We start from the raw sequence: 12,233 nt of genomic DNA, 5'->3' as shown, positions 1-12,233 counted from the left end.
CAAGAAATACTGAATATCAATTTAACGCAAAATATTCAAATAACATAATCACATTATGTTAAATTAATATTAGTTATAGCATATGTTAAACATTCAACACGCAATTTTAACAAGAACTTGAGTGAACTGTTTCTAACACAAATACCATGTTTCATGCTCTCCTCGATACATTAATGAATTAATCGATGGAAATCTATAGGTCTGTTTTCTACAACTGAACTTGAATGCATTTTCTTGAGAGAGAAAGAAAGTTGTAGTACAGGAATAAAAAACAGATCGTTTATGCTGTTTAAATGTCTTGTGAGACGTATTATTAATAATGTACACTGAAAAAAAAAATTTTTTTCGCAGATTTTAAATAAATATTTACTCCAATAATACTAACGAAATATTTATTTATAGTAAATAAATATTTATTCAAAATAAAATAGTTATGTTTAAATCGAATAAATATATGTTTACATTTAGTAAATATTTCGTTAGTATTATTGGAGTAAATATTTATTTAAATTCTGCAAATTTTTTTTCTGTGTAATAGTACTTATAAATATCATAGTTATGATACAAGAATGCTGTTTTGAAATGAGAAACTTGCATTGCCTATGTTCGTGTTTGTAAACTTATCTGCTTGAAACATCTTCGCGGAAGGGACTATCTCGTCACAATTTCGAGTTTAGTCGCAGGTAATCCTTAATGGGTAAAACGTGACAATCACAACGTGCCGTTTTCTTCCACGACTACGCACGCGTGTAGTCGTGGAAGACGATCCTTTGATCGCGATAAAACGAGGAGAACGCGTTGCTCGTAAATATCCGACGGTGCACATCGCAAAATTATGTCGTTGGGCGAATCACGTTCCGCAACGCGGATGCCGATAGCGTCGTTGTGTAGGGTATGACTGTACAATACACTTGGAGCATCCATTCATTCCCCCCTCCCCCACCCCCCGTGTTCGCGTGCTCGGACGCACGTTTCTGAATTTTAATCTAAATTCTTGTTTAGTTCGGCGTTCAACTTTTTTTTTCTTTCCCCACGGCGCGGCGCGACGTCGACCTTCCTCTCGTCGGGGAATTACTCGTTCTTTCTGCCATGCTCTTTCGCAGTTACCATCGAGCATTTGAGTTTCGCGCGTAGTCGACACGTGTTATAATTACGGAAATTCTCAGAAAACCGAGACGAGATAGCGCATCGTTGTGTTTTCAATCAAAACCTCGAGCAATTTATTTATATGCGGAAGTCAGCGCTAGACGACACCTGCATAGTGCAGGCTGACAGGCAAAAAATTTGATTTTTTTTCTCGTAAAATGCTTTTAACGTTTTGAAAGGTGTTCTAACCGCAGAGAAATAGAAAAAAAATTTTAGAAAAAAATTATTTGACGCCGAATATACGACGTGTACCACTGTAAAATTCGTGGTTTGACTTTTGCGGCATTGCGTCACCCTGCCAACTTAACAACTCGCAATTTCAAGTTTCGACTTTTTTACGTATGTAAACGTCCCAGTAGCCGAACATCTAATTTCCAGACAGACAAAATTTGTTATTAATCTCAAATGCTTTTTTTATTACAATGTTATAATTTAATTGTATTTAAAGATTACCATTGAATTTTAATTTAATTACCATTTATTTAAAAAATCATTTGAGATTAATAATACACGGTAAAAAACATTTTGTATGTGTGATGGAAACGGTTCACTAACGTTCTTGTTGACAGTTTAGGCTGAATTTTTAACATATTCTAGTGTTATTTTAACATAACGTTATTATTTTATTTAAAGATTTTTGAGTTAAAGTGATATTCAACATTTCTTAGTATCAAAATGACACAATTTATGAGTAAGTGAATAAATAACATAAAAATAAACTATTTTAAAACGTAAATTCTAAGATGAATGAATAAAATATTATTGGTTAATTTAACATATCATAAATGTTAATTTCATTGAAAAAATATGCTTCACGGTTTATTTACAAACTGTGTCAATGTTATCTTTTTTGTATTTATTCTTTTACATAATATTTGTATAATCTTCTAACATATACATTTTGTGTTAAATTAACTCAAAAATTCGAGTGAACCGTTTGGGACATGCGATTTATGTTAAATTTGATACATTTTTCCAACAGTGTATAAACAAATAAAATAAAGTTTTAAGGTACTACATATCCGATCATTTTGGACGTTTACCTCATCTTCCACGTTGCTTATAATATTTTTTAAAATATTAGGAACCATAAATATTGTGAATTCATATAGATATGAGAAATAGACACAGGACTTCATTCTGATGCTATTATTAGTTCCGCCAAACTGGCGAACTTTCAACTCTGATCCGTTTTGCACGTGGCAATAATGCAAATATTCACTGGTCTTGATATAATGCGACGCTATTAACGCGAGTAAGTGTCTCCATTTCGTATCGTGATACCACAATGAATGAGCATTAAGAATGCGGCCGAATGGCTGCTGAAAGGGGCGAATTAACAGGCAGCTGGAGGACGTAACTGCAATGAAATGGCACGATAAACGCGTTAATATCGCCGACTCGCTGCTGTGGAAACCGCGGAAACTGGGAAAACCGATAGACAGGGGACGCGCCGTCGACAAAGCCGAAAGTTATCCTAGATTACAATTTAGGTACACAAAGCGCTGACATCTCTGATCAAATAAGTTATTATGTGGCTACGTGACGATCGCTCGCAAGACGGCGGACGTACGCTTTTGACAATCCCCATTGTGCCTCGTTGTTTGCGTAATAAAGTCGCCGAAGAACTCACTTCACCTGCTTTTATCGGAAAATTAGTTTGCCACCTTATGTTCTGCTTTATAATCGGGATTCGAACTCGAAAGTCCATTACTTATCGAAAAGTTCTTCCGCTTTGTTTTCGTTGATCTCGGGATAGAATGACGCGTGAAATTATTAAACGACGTCGCAGATGTTGCGAATAGTTATATGGAAGGTAGCGAAGTAAAAATCGATAAGAGAGAAGATGTAGAAAAAGTGCCGTGTGCTCCCGTAGATTCACATTTTTATCAATTGACTAAAAAATTGGCGACATGTCCTCAGGTCAATAATGCGTCAATAGGAAATTTCGTTTATGTAATCCATGATTTGCATTATATAATGGAATTATTGTTTACAGCCAATAATGTAAATAATTAGATCGTTAAAATGGTTGTTGTAAGCGAAGTTCGACACAGGTAGCGCGAGGTCAACTTTACCACAGTCGACGACAAATGAAGCCGTGTAACTAAATTAGTTGCTATTCTATTTAGTTTACTAATTGTCTACTATGTAACTACTACTATTACGATTGTTGTTTAATGTAGTTTTCATATTGTCTGCACTAAGCATTCGATAATTTCGCAAGAATATACTGAAAAGTAGTTTTCTTTAGCAGACGCGGTTTCTCGCGAAACAGCCAAAGAACAATATTGACACTTAAGTTTCACATAATTCCACGTGTAATGTGGATCGTTATTATAACGTCATATTTTCATTTAAGATATGAATACTTATAACTTACGTATGCTTTATATACTCTGTAAATTCTTTTTGGAATGAAATCTCATTTAAAAGAGCGAAAATTGAGCCAATCTTGAAAAGTGGCTCAATTTTCAATCTAGAGATTTCATTCTTTTTTTGAAGTGACAATTCATTTTAAATTGGAGTGGCAATTCACTTAAAAGTTTTAGGGAGTGTACTTAGTACATGTCTCTTTTATCAAGATTTTTTTAACGTTTATAGTGTCGTTGTTAAAAAAATGACGCTGATACTTTTGATTAAATAAATTTCGTATGTAGATATTGCAATCACGTTAACGTTTTCTGTTCTAAATGGAACAGCAATGATCATACGACGGCTTAAGAGCATTCCTAGAAATGAGCGCGACTTTTTCGATTTTTTTTCTCTCGGTCATTACGATTCTTTTCTATGTAATACTAATACACGGTACGTGCTCGGGCCGAACAAAAGCGTCATCTACGGCCGTCTCATCGGAGCTTCAACACAACGCCGCCGTTACCCCACGATTGTCCCGGGCGCATCTACGGAATATTTATCAACGCGCCATCCACGGTACCCCGATCCTAGGCCGCAGAGCGTCTTTAATAACGGGCGCCGTGCGATGCAGGGCCGTATTGATTTTGAGGCCAAGGTGCGCCGCAAGGCAGCTTCCAGCTCGCCAACGTACATGTGTGTATGTGTGTGTGTGTGTGTGTGTGTGTGTGTGTGTGGTGTGTGTGCCAATGGATATTAACTCTCGGACGTGGTCCTGTCTAGAACGTACTCAACTAGGCATGCTGGCGTACCGAGCACGAAATTTGTATCAATGTATGGAAAATGAAATTCCGGATGAGTAACACAGTGTGATATAAAACAATGCATCACGATGCTAATTACCTGTCTTGTTGAATCGCTGTCTCTGGGTTTTATTAAAAAGAAAATTTACTTAACCCTTAAGTGAGAGTGAGGTGGCTCCCTAGGTGTAATTTTCTTTAAAACCTTGTTCTGGAAAAAGAAAGAGGATTGTTCAGATACCCAGAAGTCTTAAAGTTCATTATTTCTACTTATAAGAATTAACCAGGGTTGCCATAAAATCTAGGCAAATCAGGGAATTTGTCAAAATGTTTTGTTGAAATTAAAATTTTTGGCTTTAGAAAACTGAAGAAGGTTTTTGTTTTAATATATGTACATATATTATACATCTTACACAGTTTGTAGAATACTACCAACTTAACAATTAGAAATGTAAAGTGACAATATTAATAGTAATTTATATTGCTATGTTAAATTGATCACCAAAATATTTAACAGTTTTTAAATCAAGACGAAAATATATTTATAAAATATCAAAATATTATTCAGTCATGAAACATAATGAAATTTTGTTAGGAATCGGGGAAAAGTTATGAAATTTTTATGTACAGTGATTGCTAATTATGGCAATACAACACATTTTATTTCTAGGATTGCTATTGTATTGTTAGTATTGTTTTCCTGTATATTGTTAGCATATTGCTAGTACTGCTACTGCTAGCATTGTCTATTTCATTACTGTACTGCCGCATTATATTTCTAACGAATGTACACTGATTGCTATAGTGATTAATCCCTCGGAAATTTGTGACAATCCTGCAGGTAACTAATGTAAATCAGTAAATTTAATTGCAACATAATAATTAACATAATAACTAAAAAATATAACTATAAAATTAACTAAATTTTTTAATTATTTTTTTAGTATTTTTTTTAGCATTTCATTTATCAACTAGCGTACTTTTAATCCTCCGTCGAAAACTGGGATCTTTAAAGGAAACATCGATATTTTGTTTGTGAATTTTGATAGACAAATTTAAATCTCTAAATACAATCCGACTTCTATGATGGTAAAAACTCGTTGTTAAAGCTTTGATGACTATACCAGAATTTTTTCAGATTTTTATATAATCCGAAACCATAAAAAATTTGCTCCGTTCCTCAAAGACCTCTATTGCTGACGGAAAAGTTAAAATTCATGTTGCCGCAGGGTTAAAACCATCTACCTACCTAAAGGTTAATTAAACTCATAGAACGATAACGTCGTTTTCGTTTTTCGATGTGCGCGAAACCGTGTACATGATTCGCGAAATGTCGAACGGAAGAGTGGATGATCGTTCGCGTTTCATTGTCGAAGCGGGATATTAACCAGTACTCCGTGTGCGCGCTTTAGAGGATTATAATGGAAACGAAATCCATCGTAGCGTTGCCGTTTAGCGACACCGTGACATTCAGGAGCTGCATGAAATCGCGCGCGGCGTGTACACGCAGAGTGCATGCACAAGGTGTCCGTCGCGAGGTTCGTCGTCGCGCTGAAAATTACATAATGCAAGCGCGCCGGTGAAAAGTAGCGTTTTTTTTTTTATTTTTCGTCGCCGGCGACGGCATGTAAGTTTCACGAGCGGCGCGTCGGATTTGTAAGGACCGTCGTCGTACGCGTAGCTTTTGCACGATTCAGCGCGACGGGATTCTTTTTTTCCTCCCCCGTTTTCCCCTCTCGGTCGTTCCCACTCATATATATTTCGCACGCCTCGCAAATATCGCATCACGTCGTCGGTGCGAACTTACGTATGTATACGCCGAAAATTGGAAATATCGCGCTGTTTATTATCGGGAGAATGATGTATCAGTCCCTTCGCCTTACGGAAACAGCGCTTTACCGATTTTTCAGGGGAAAATTGGATACCGTTGCTGACGCGCGACATAAATAAAATCAGATAAAATATCGCCCGCTGCCTGCCGCCGTTCGTTTCATTTCCATCGTCCCCGCTGCCTTGGCCCGAGGAATGGCACTCGACGTTTCCGTTTCGCGATTTCTGAATAGCCTAGCCGCACTCCGCGCCCGATCAAACACCGTGCGATTCCTTTGCTGCCTTCTCTCTACACAACGTGTCTCAGAAGTCGCGGCGTGTGCTCGGGATCGTATATCAGAGAGATCCGAGAAGAACGAATAGTACGTAAACGGAATGATTTCATTCGTGCTATTTGCAGGGTCCGTCTGTTAGAAATAATTGAAAATTTTAGATCACTTGGATAGATTAACGCGAGTAAATAAACGTGGAAACTTTATTCTTTAGTTAATCCAAAGTGAACTTAAGCTGTATCAGAATTTTAATCCAAGTTCTAGTTTGCAAGATATGTAATATTGAAAATTAAAAAGTTTAGCGAAATGAGATGGCGGCCAATCAAACTTTCACCGAGGAAAAATCGACTCGAAATTCACCAACTTTTCAAGTACACTCAGTACATCCGCATCCGCTCGTCCGCCCCAAGTCGTATAAGTTTCCAGGACGACGAGCGAGAGTGTATCGTTGCGAATTTACCGAGCACCCCGTGGACGTAAGCGCCACTTTTCCATTCGCACCGCACACTCCTCGCGGGGTAACTTCGGTTACGCCTAGCAAACTTTGAGACGGCCATTCACATCGTAATCCCATAATGCATCCTTCGTATGCAGCAACATCCGTCGCCGCACTCAGTCTCTCCTTTGTCTCGCTTTCTCGGTCCTCTTGCCGCGTCAATGCCTCGATACGTTTTGCCGGTCGGTCAATCGTTATCGGTCCCTCCTTTCGCTCGACGGCCAGGCGGGCCTTTGTGCTCTCGCATCGGTGATTCACCGTCGTGCGCTGCGATAACAATATTTTGCCGGCCGATAACGCGATCTTGGCGAACAAAGAGGAGGAACGTGGGCGTTCTTTAAACCGTCGGTTCGTCCTTTCGTTCGTCCGTACATCCGTTTCCTCACTCTCTTTCCGTTCGTCGTGGACCGGCGTTTTTTTGATGTGCCAGACACAGACACGTGACTGAATCTATCCAGGTTTTTGTCAGGATTTGTAACCGTATAGTTTCGGCATCGTTGCTTGTCCCTTCGCGCCCTCCTGAGCGGAGAAATATTATTTATTCGCATCCAGAACTCGCTTGCGAAAATACGTCACGCTCGACCTCGCTTTACTTTTCCTGAAAAATTATCGAATAAATTAAATTGAAATTTAACATTTGATTTTTCTATCTTCGGATAATACAGTTCCGCATGGATTTCAAATGTTATGAGCGCAATTGATTTTCGTTCATTGGCTTTTATTGTATAAAATGTACATGCATACATGTGGTATACACGGATATTTTATGTCCATATATACACGGATATTTTATGTCACTTGAATTCGGTGTTAAATAGTTGAGTGTCTAGACTGGATGTTTGGAACATCGATTTCTGCAAAGTTTTCGTAGACCGGCGCGAAGAAACAGTTGAAATAATTTGTAGTTGGAAAGAAAGTAATCAGACCCGCATTCTTAAGATCCTGCGATATCCTAAGTTCGTCAGGACGCGCCTCGCTCTGTAAGTTTGTTTCATAGTTGTCGACTTCCCCCTCTCTCTCTCTAACACTGTTATTGAGCTACCGTTGGGAGTTGAAGAAAACGCGCCAAGTTAGAAATTGGTATACCTTGGCTATCGACAGGGTTTAAATGTTGCGATATCCACGGCGAACTTTCGCCATATAGGTAAAAATGGATGCTCGTCGCGGGCGGAAACGGTCGGTGATGTAACACGCTAAAAGAAATAATTAGAAAAAAGAACTTTATCGCGGAAATAACCCTTTTTCCACAGCCGCGCCATTTACGAGCGCAGTCATTTGCTTCGTTCGTAAAAACTGATTCTGGCGTCTCTTTCTTTCTCTCTTTTACCTTTCCGATTCATCCGTGGAAATGCCAGAGACGTTAACCGATTCTCGGAAAATTTCTGCTATTAGAGGTGGAACTTCGTTCGCTATAAGACTCAAGGTTGTCACATCTTTAACATGGTAATCGGAGAACCACGGAAACTTACGGAGCGTGCAAATTAGAAATTGATGAAACGGAAAATGTTATCCCTCGTGATTCAGGTGCACGTTTTTTAAAGACCATAACATTATAATTATAACGCGTCTCGATGTAACTTGCTTAAATACTGTTCTCTTAGAATGAGTCGAATTTTAAAAACTGAATAAAAAAGTATAAAAATATCGTATATAAATTATTTTGTACTAAAAAATTAATATTGATATAATGGCTAGTGAGAATTAGCGCTGTAGGTGATGCGCATTGAATGTATATTTTTTCTTTAAAATCTATATGTTTGATATTAACAATTTGAATAGTTGGCATACATGTTTCTGCTAATTTGGTACTAAATCTTTTTTTTGAAATACACACGTGTGCGTATATGCAAACATATATCAATTAAAAGTATTTAAATCAAGACTGTACGAATCGTACGAATCTGTCATTTTATGGACACCTTCTGTAGAGTGTTCAAAGTTCAACGGCCCTGCGAGTCTCTATCGTCACTATAGAGTTGAAAAAAAAGCACGCGAATGCAGCGATGTATTGCGCCCTCCGGCAAAAAAAAACGATAGAAAAAAAGCCTTATCGTAGGGACGAACTTTTTTTCACACCACCGCCATTTACGAGCGGAGTCATTTGCGTCGTTCATAAAAAGCGATTTGAGTTTCTCGCATTGGGTCACCTCGAACCGTCCGTGAAAATACGCGAGACATTACCCGACTCCCAGGGAAAATACTTCTCCTCGGGAGAAAAACTTTGTTCACCACAAAGAGTGGGAAGGGTGTAGGAAAAAAGGAGAAGAGGAATAAGAAAATAAAGGAGAGAGAAGAACGTAGTGAAAGCGCAATCATATCGTTAAAGATGTACAAAAGCTCGCTACGTTCTTTATTAAAACCGTTGGTTTGTAATCGAATTGATCTAAATTGAAGTTGTGTAACTTATGATGCAATAGACTGTATATTTTTTTGTTATCTGTTTATTTATTACAAATTTATTTATTATTGTAGAATCCATTTTAAAAATTGATATTGTGATTTGTCAGTCGCTATAATATAGCACGTCTCTATTATTATAAATAAAATTAATTTCATTCTAAATATAATATTTTATATACACATACCTGTTTGAAATTATCGGTCTTTAATTGCCCTTGACCGCGTAACGATCGGTTCTGAAATGCACGCCATTTCTTCCGGCCACGAACTGCATCCTTACCGAAATCTATTTTCGGATTATGAGTTGCGTGAGTGTTGAGAATAGCAATGTAGAACTGTATAAGAATTTGTAGCACGAAATCACTTTTATTGCAACGTTGATGAGAATAACATAATTCTATTTTTTGAGAGAGAGAGAGATTATATACGTGACTACGTTTTCTGTTAATATAAATGAGATTTATGTAAAGATATATTTTTTTTGAGAATAAATTATATAAGAGTTTTATGAGACGTATCTGTTAAAATGCATATAAACGTCCTAAGATATATTTCTCTCTATGAAAAAACAATCTATATTGTATCTGACAGATGAACGAAATATTTGTATATATTGAGATGTTTAAGTTGAATGCAATTTAAGTTGATTTTCGTATCAGTCTATATATCCACATTTCCGCGAAATTTAATACTTGAGAGAGAAGTGGGCTTACTCCGCTTTCAAAATAAACGGTTCACATATCAGTCAAGATTTTACCGGAACGAGATTCCAGCTTGTCGATATTGCAACGGAGGGATCTGATAATGTCGCGAAATGTCGGACGTCAAGAGAAAGAGAAGAGAGGGGTGACGTCAGTTTGAAGTTACTTATCCCTGAGTTTATTGATTTATCGTACCGCATGGAACGAAGATCCTCGCGAATTCTCGCGCTCCAGTAAGCCGTCTCGACCTGCGGCTTTGATTTTCACGGTCGCCCACTCATCCCGATAACTCGGCACACACCGTATATAACTTCGTGGCAACGTAGGCGCGGTGTATATTGCTTATCAGAGGAGAGGCTGAGGTCTCCCGAAAATGGATGCAATTCCAGGGACGTACCGAGCGTTCCTCTCGCGCTTAACGCCGCGATCTTCCGTCGTGCATACATATATGTGTGCATGCATAGACCAGATCCGAATCTAATATCGTGTTTTGCCTCCTCTCAACCTCCGCTTGCTTCATTCTCGCTCTCTGCTTCTCTTTAATCTGCATCTCTCTCTCTCTCTCTCTCTCTCTCTCTCTCTCTATCTATCTATCTATTTATCTATCTCTCCGTCTCTATCTTCCGTTTTGTCTCAGTCACACTATGTACATAAGACAACACCCGCTAGTAGTTATAAGCACACAAGTTTGATGTTTACTGGTTGCGGTGTGGCGAACTGCACACCAATGTGTTACAGCGCGTGCTCTCGTGCTAGGATTAAAAAGCGCATCTGACCGCAATGCGTATATACTTCATTTGCGTGATGGATAATGTCATGAGTATAGCGATCGTGCTCTTGTAAAAGCATCTGCGTCACATTGCTCTTTCACGAGACGAAAGTTTCTCGTACGTCTCACATACGCTTCACTAAAATGAAATTTGAAATCCAGAAGAAAATTACGAATTTGATAGCTCTTTTTGAAAATGTTTTCACCATACAGCTAAATCAACAACGTCGAATACGAGATTAAATATTTTATTATATTGATAGTTTACCAAGGATTTTCTTTTTGGAAATTATTTTTGCGCGAGATCGCATTTTTTTGCTCCATGGATGCCGGTCATTTTCAATCAAACTAAAAGCTTGGAAATTCTACGAGACGCAGGCCATTCAGATCGATGTATAAAACATTGAGATTTAAAGGGTTCACTTTTTGCGTCGTGCGACTTTAGTGGGTGCCGAACGGTGAAAAAGCGCTGGAAAAGCCCACGTAACCGCAATGCGGACGTTTCACGGGCCTACGAGCGTCGAAGTTCGATAAAGAGTGCCGGCAGCAGGGGCGCAATAAAATTCACTGATTTAAAGAACCCGGAATTTTACTTCCAGATACAACGTCGATCGATCGCGCTACGGGGATAGTACCATGATTCGATTACGCACGAATGCGCGACGCGCGAAAACACGGGGCGGCGACGCACGGACGCTTCCGATTTTCACCGTCGCGACGCCGCGGTGCTTCGATTTTATCCCCCGTGCCCAACAATTTATTACTGCTCGTGAATAAACTAATTCTCGTTGCCGAAAACTCGCGCTAACTTTTTCCAGTTTACGTCACGGGAAAACATTTCCCGTACTTCCCGTTCCTCGGTTTCGAGTTCATCACTCACGCTGGACACGCTGATGTCTCACAGCTTTTAAAAAAGCAGGATTTTCCACCTTTTTTCCACCACCCACCTTCCCCCCTCCTTCTCTCAACGGATGTAGGAGAAAAAGAGAGGAAAAAAAGTCGGTTAGAACTTTCGGCCATAACGTCGTATCGTTACGATTCGAAAAAGCGAATCGTAGCGCGTAGAGAAAAAAAAATATCGCGCGATAGTTGCACTGTTTCCATCCTCGTCCATTAGCTCGCTCGATTCTCCGATTCGTTCTTTTTTCGCGTCTCACCCTGCTTCCATTATCGTCGCATGCCAAGAGTCCCCGCGGAAAATAGGAGTTTGATTGGAACAGAGGGAATTGCAATCGGAATCCTACGGAGGCCGCGTCTCGCCCGTCTATCTACAACAACGACGACGACGACGGCGGCGAGGACGACGACTGAGATGACGACTTTGCTCGTAAATAACATTTGCTTCCTCGCGTACGAACGAAGTTACGACCGCGAACTTTACACAGAGAGAAAGGGAACGAAGCGGGCGCGGAACCGAGGTTGAAGACAAGAGAATGCAAAGGACCGGCGCGAGGGCGGAAGAGC

This window comes from Mycetomoellerius zeteki, unplaced genomic scaffold, assembly GCF_001594055.1.
Source record: "Mycetomoellerius zeteki isolate Tzet28-1 unplaced genomic scaffold, Tzet1.0 scaffold135, whole genome shotgun sequence".
Taxonomy (NCBI): domain Eukaryota; kingdom Metazoa; phylum Arthropoda; class Insecta; order Hymenoptera; family Formicidae; genus Mycetomoellerius; species Mycetomoellerius zeteki.
The sequence above is the reverse complement of the archived record's forward strand: the minus strand, read 5'-3'. Positions refer to the sequence as shown.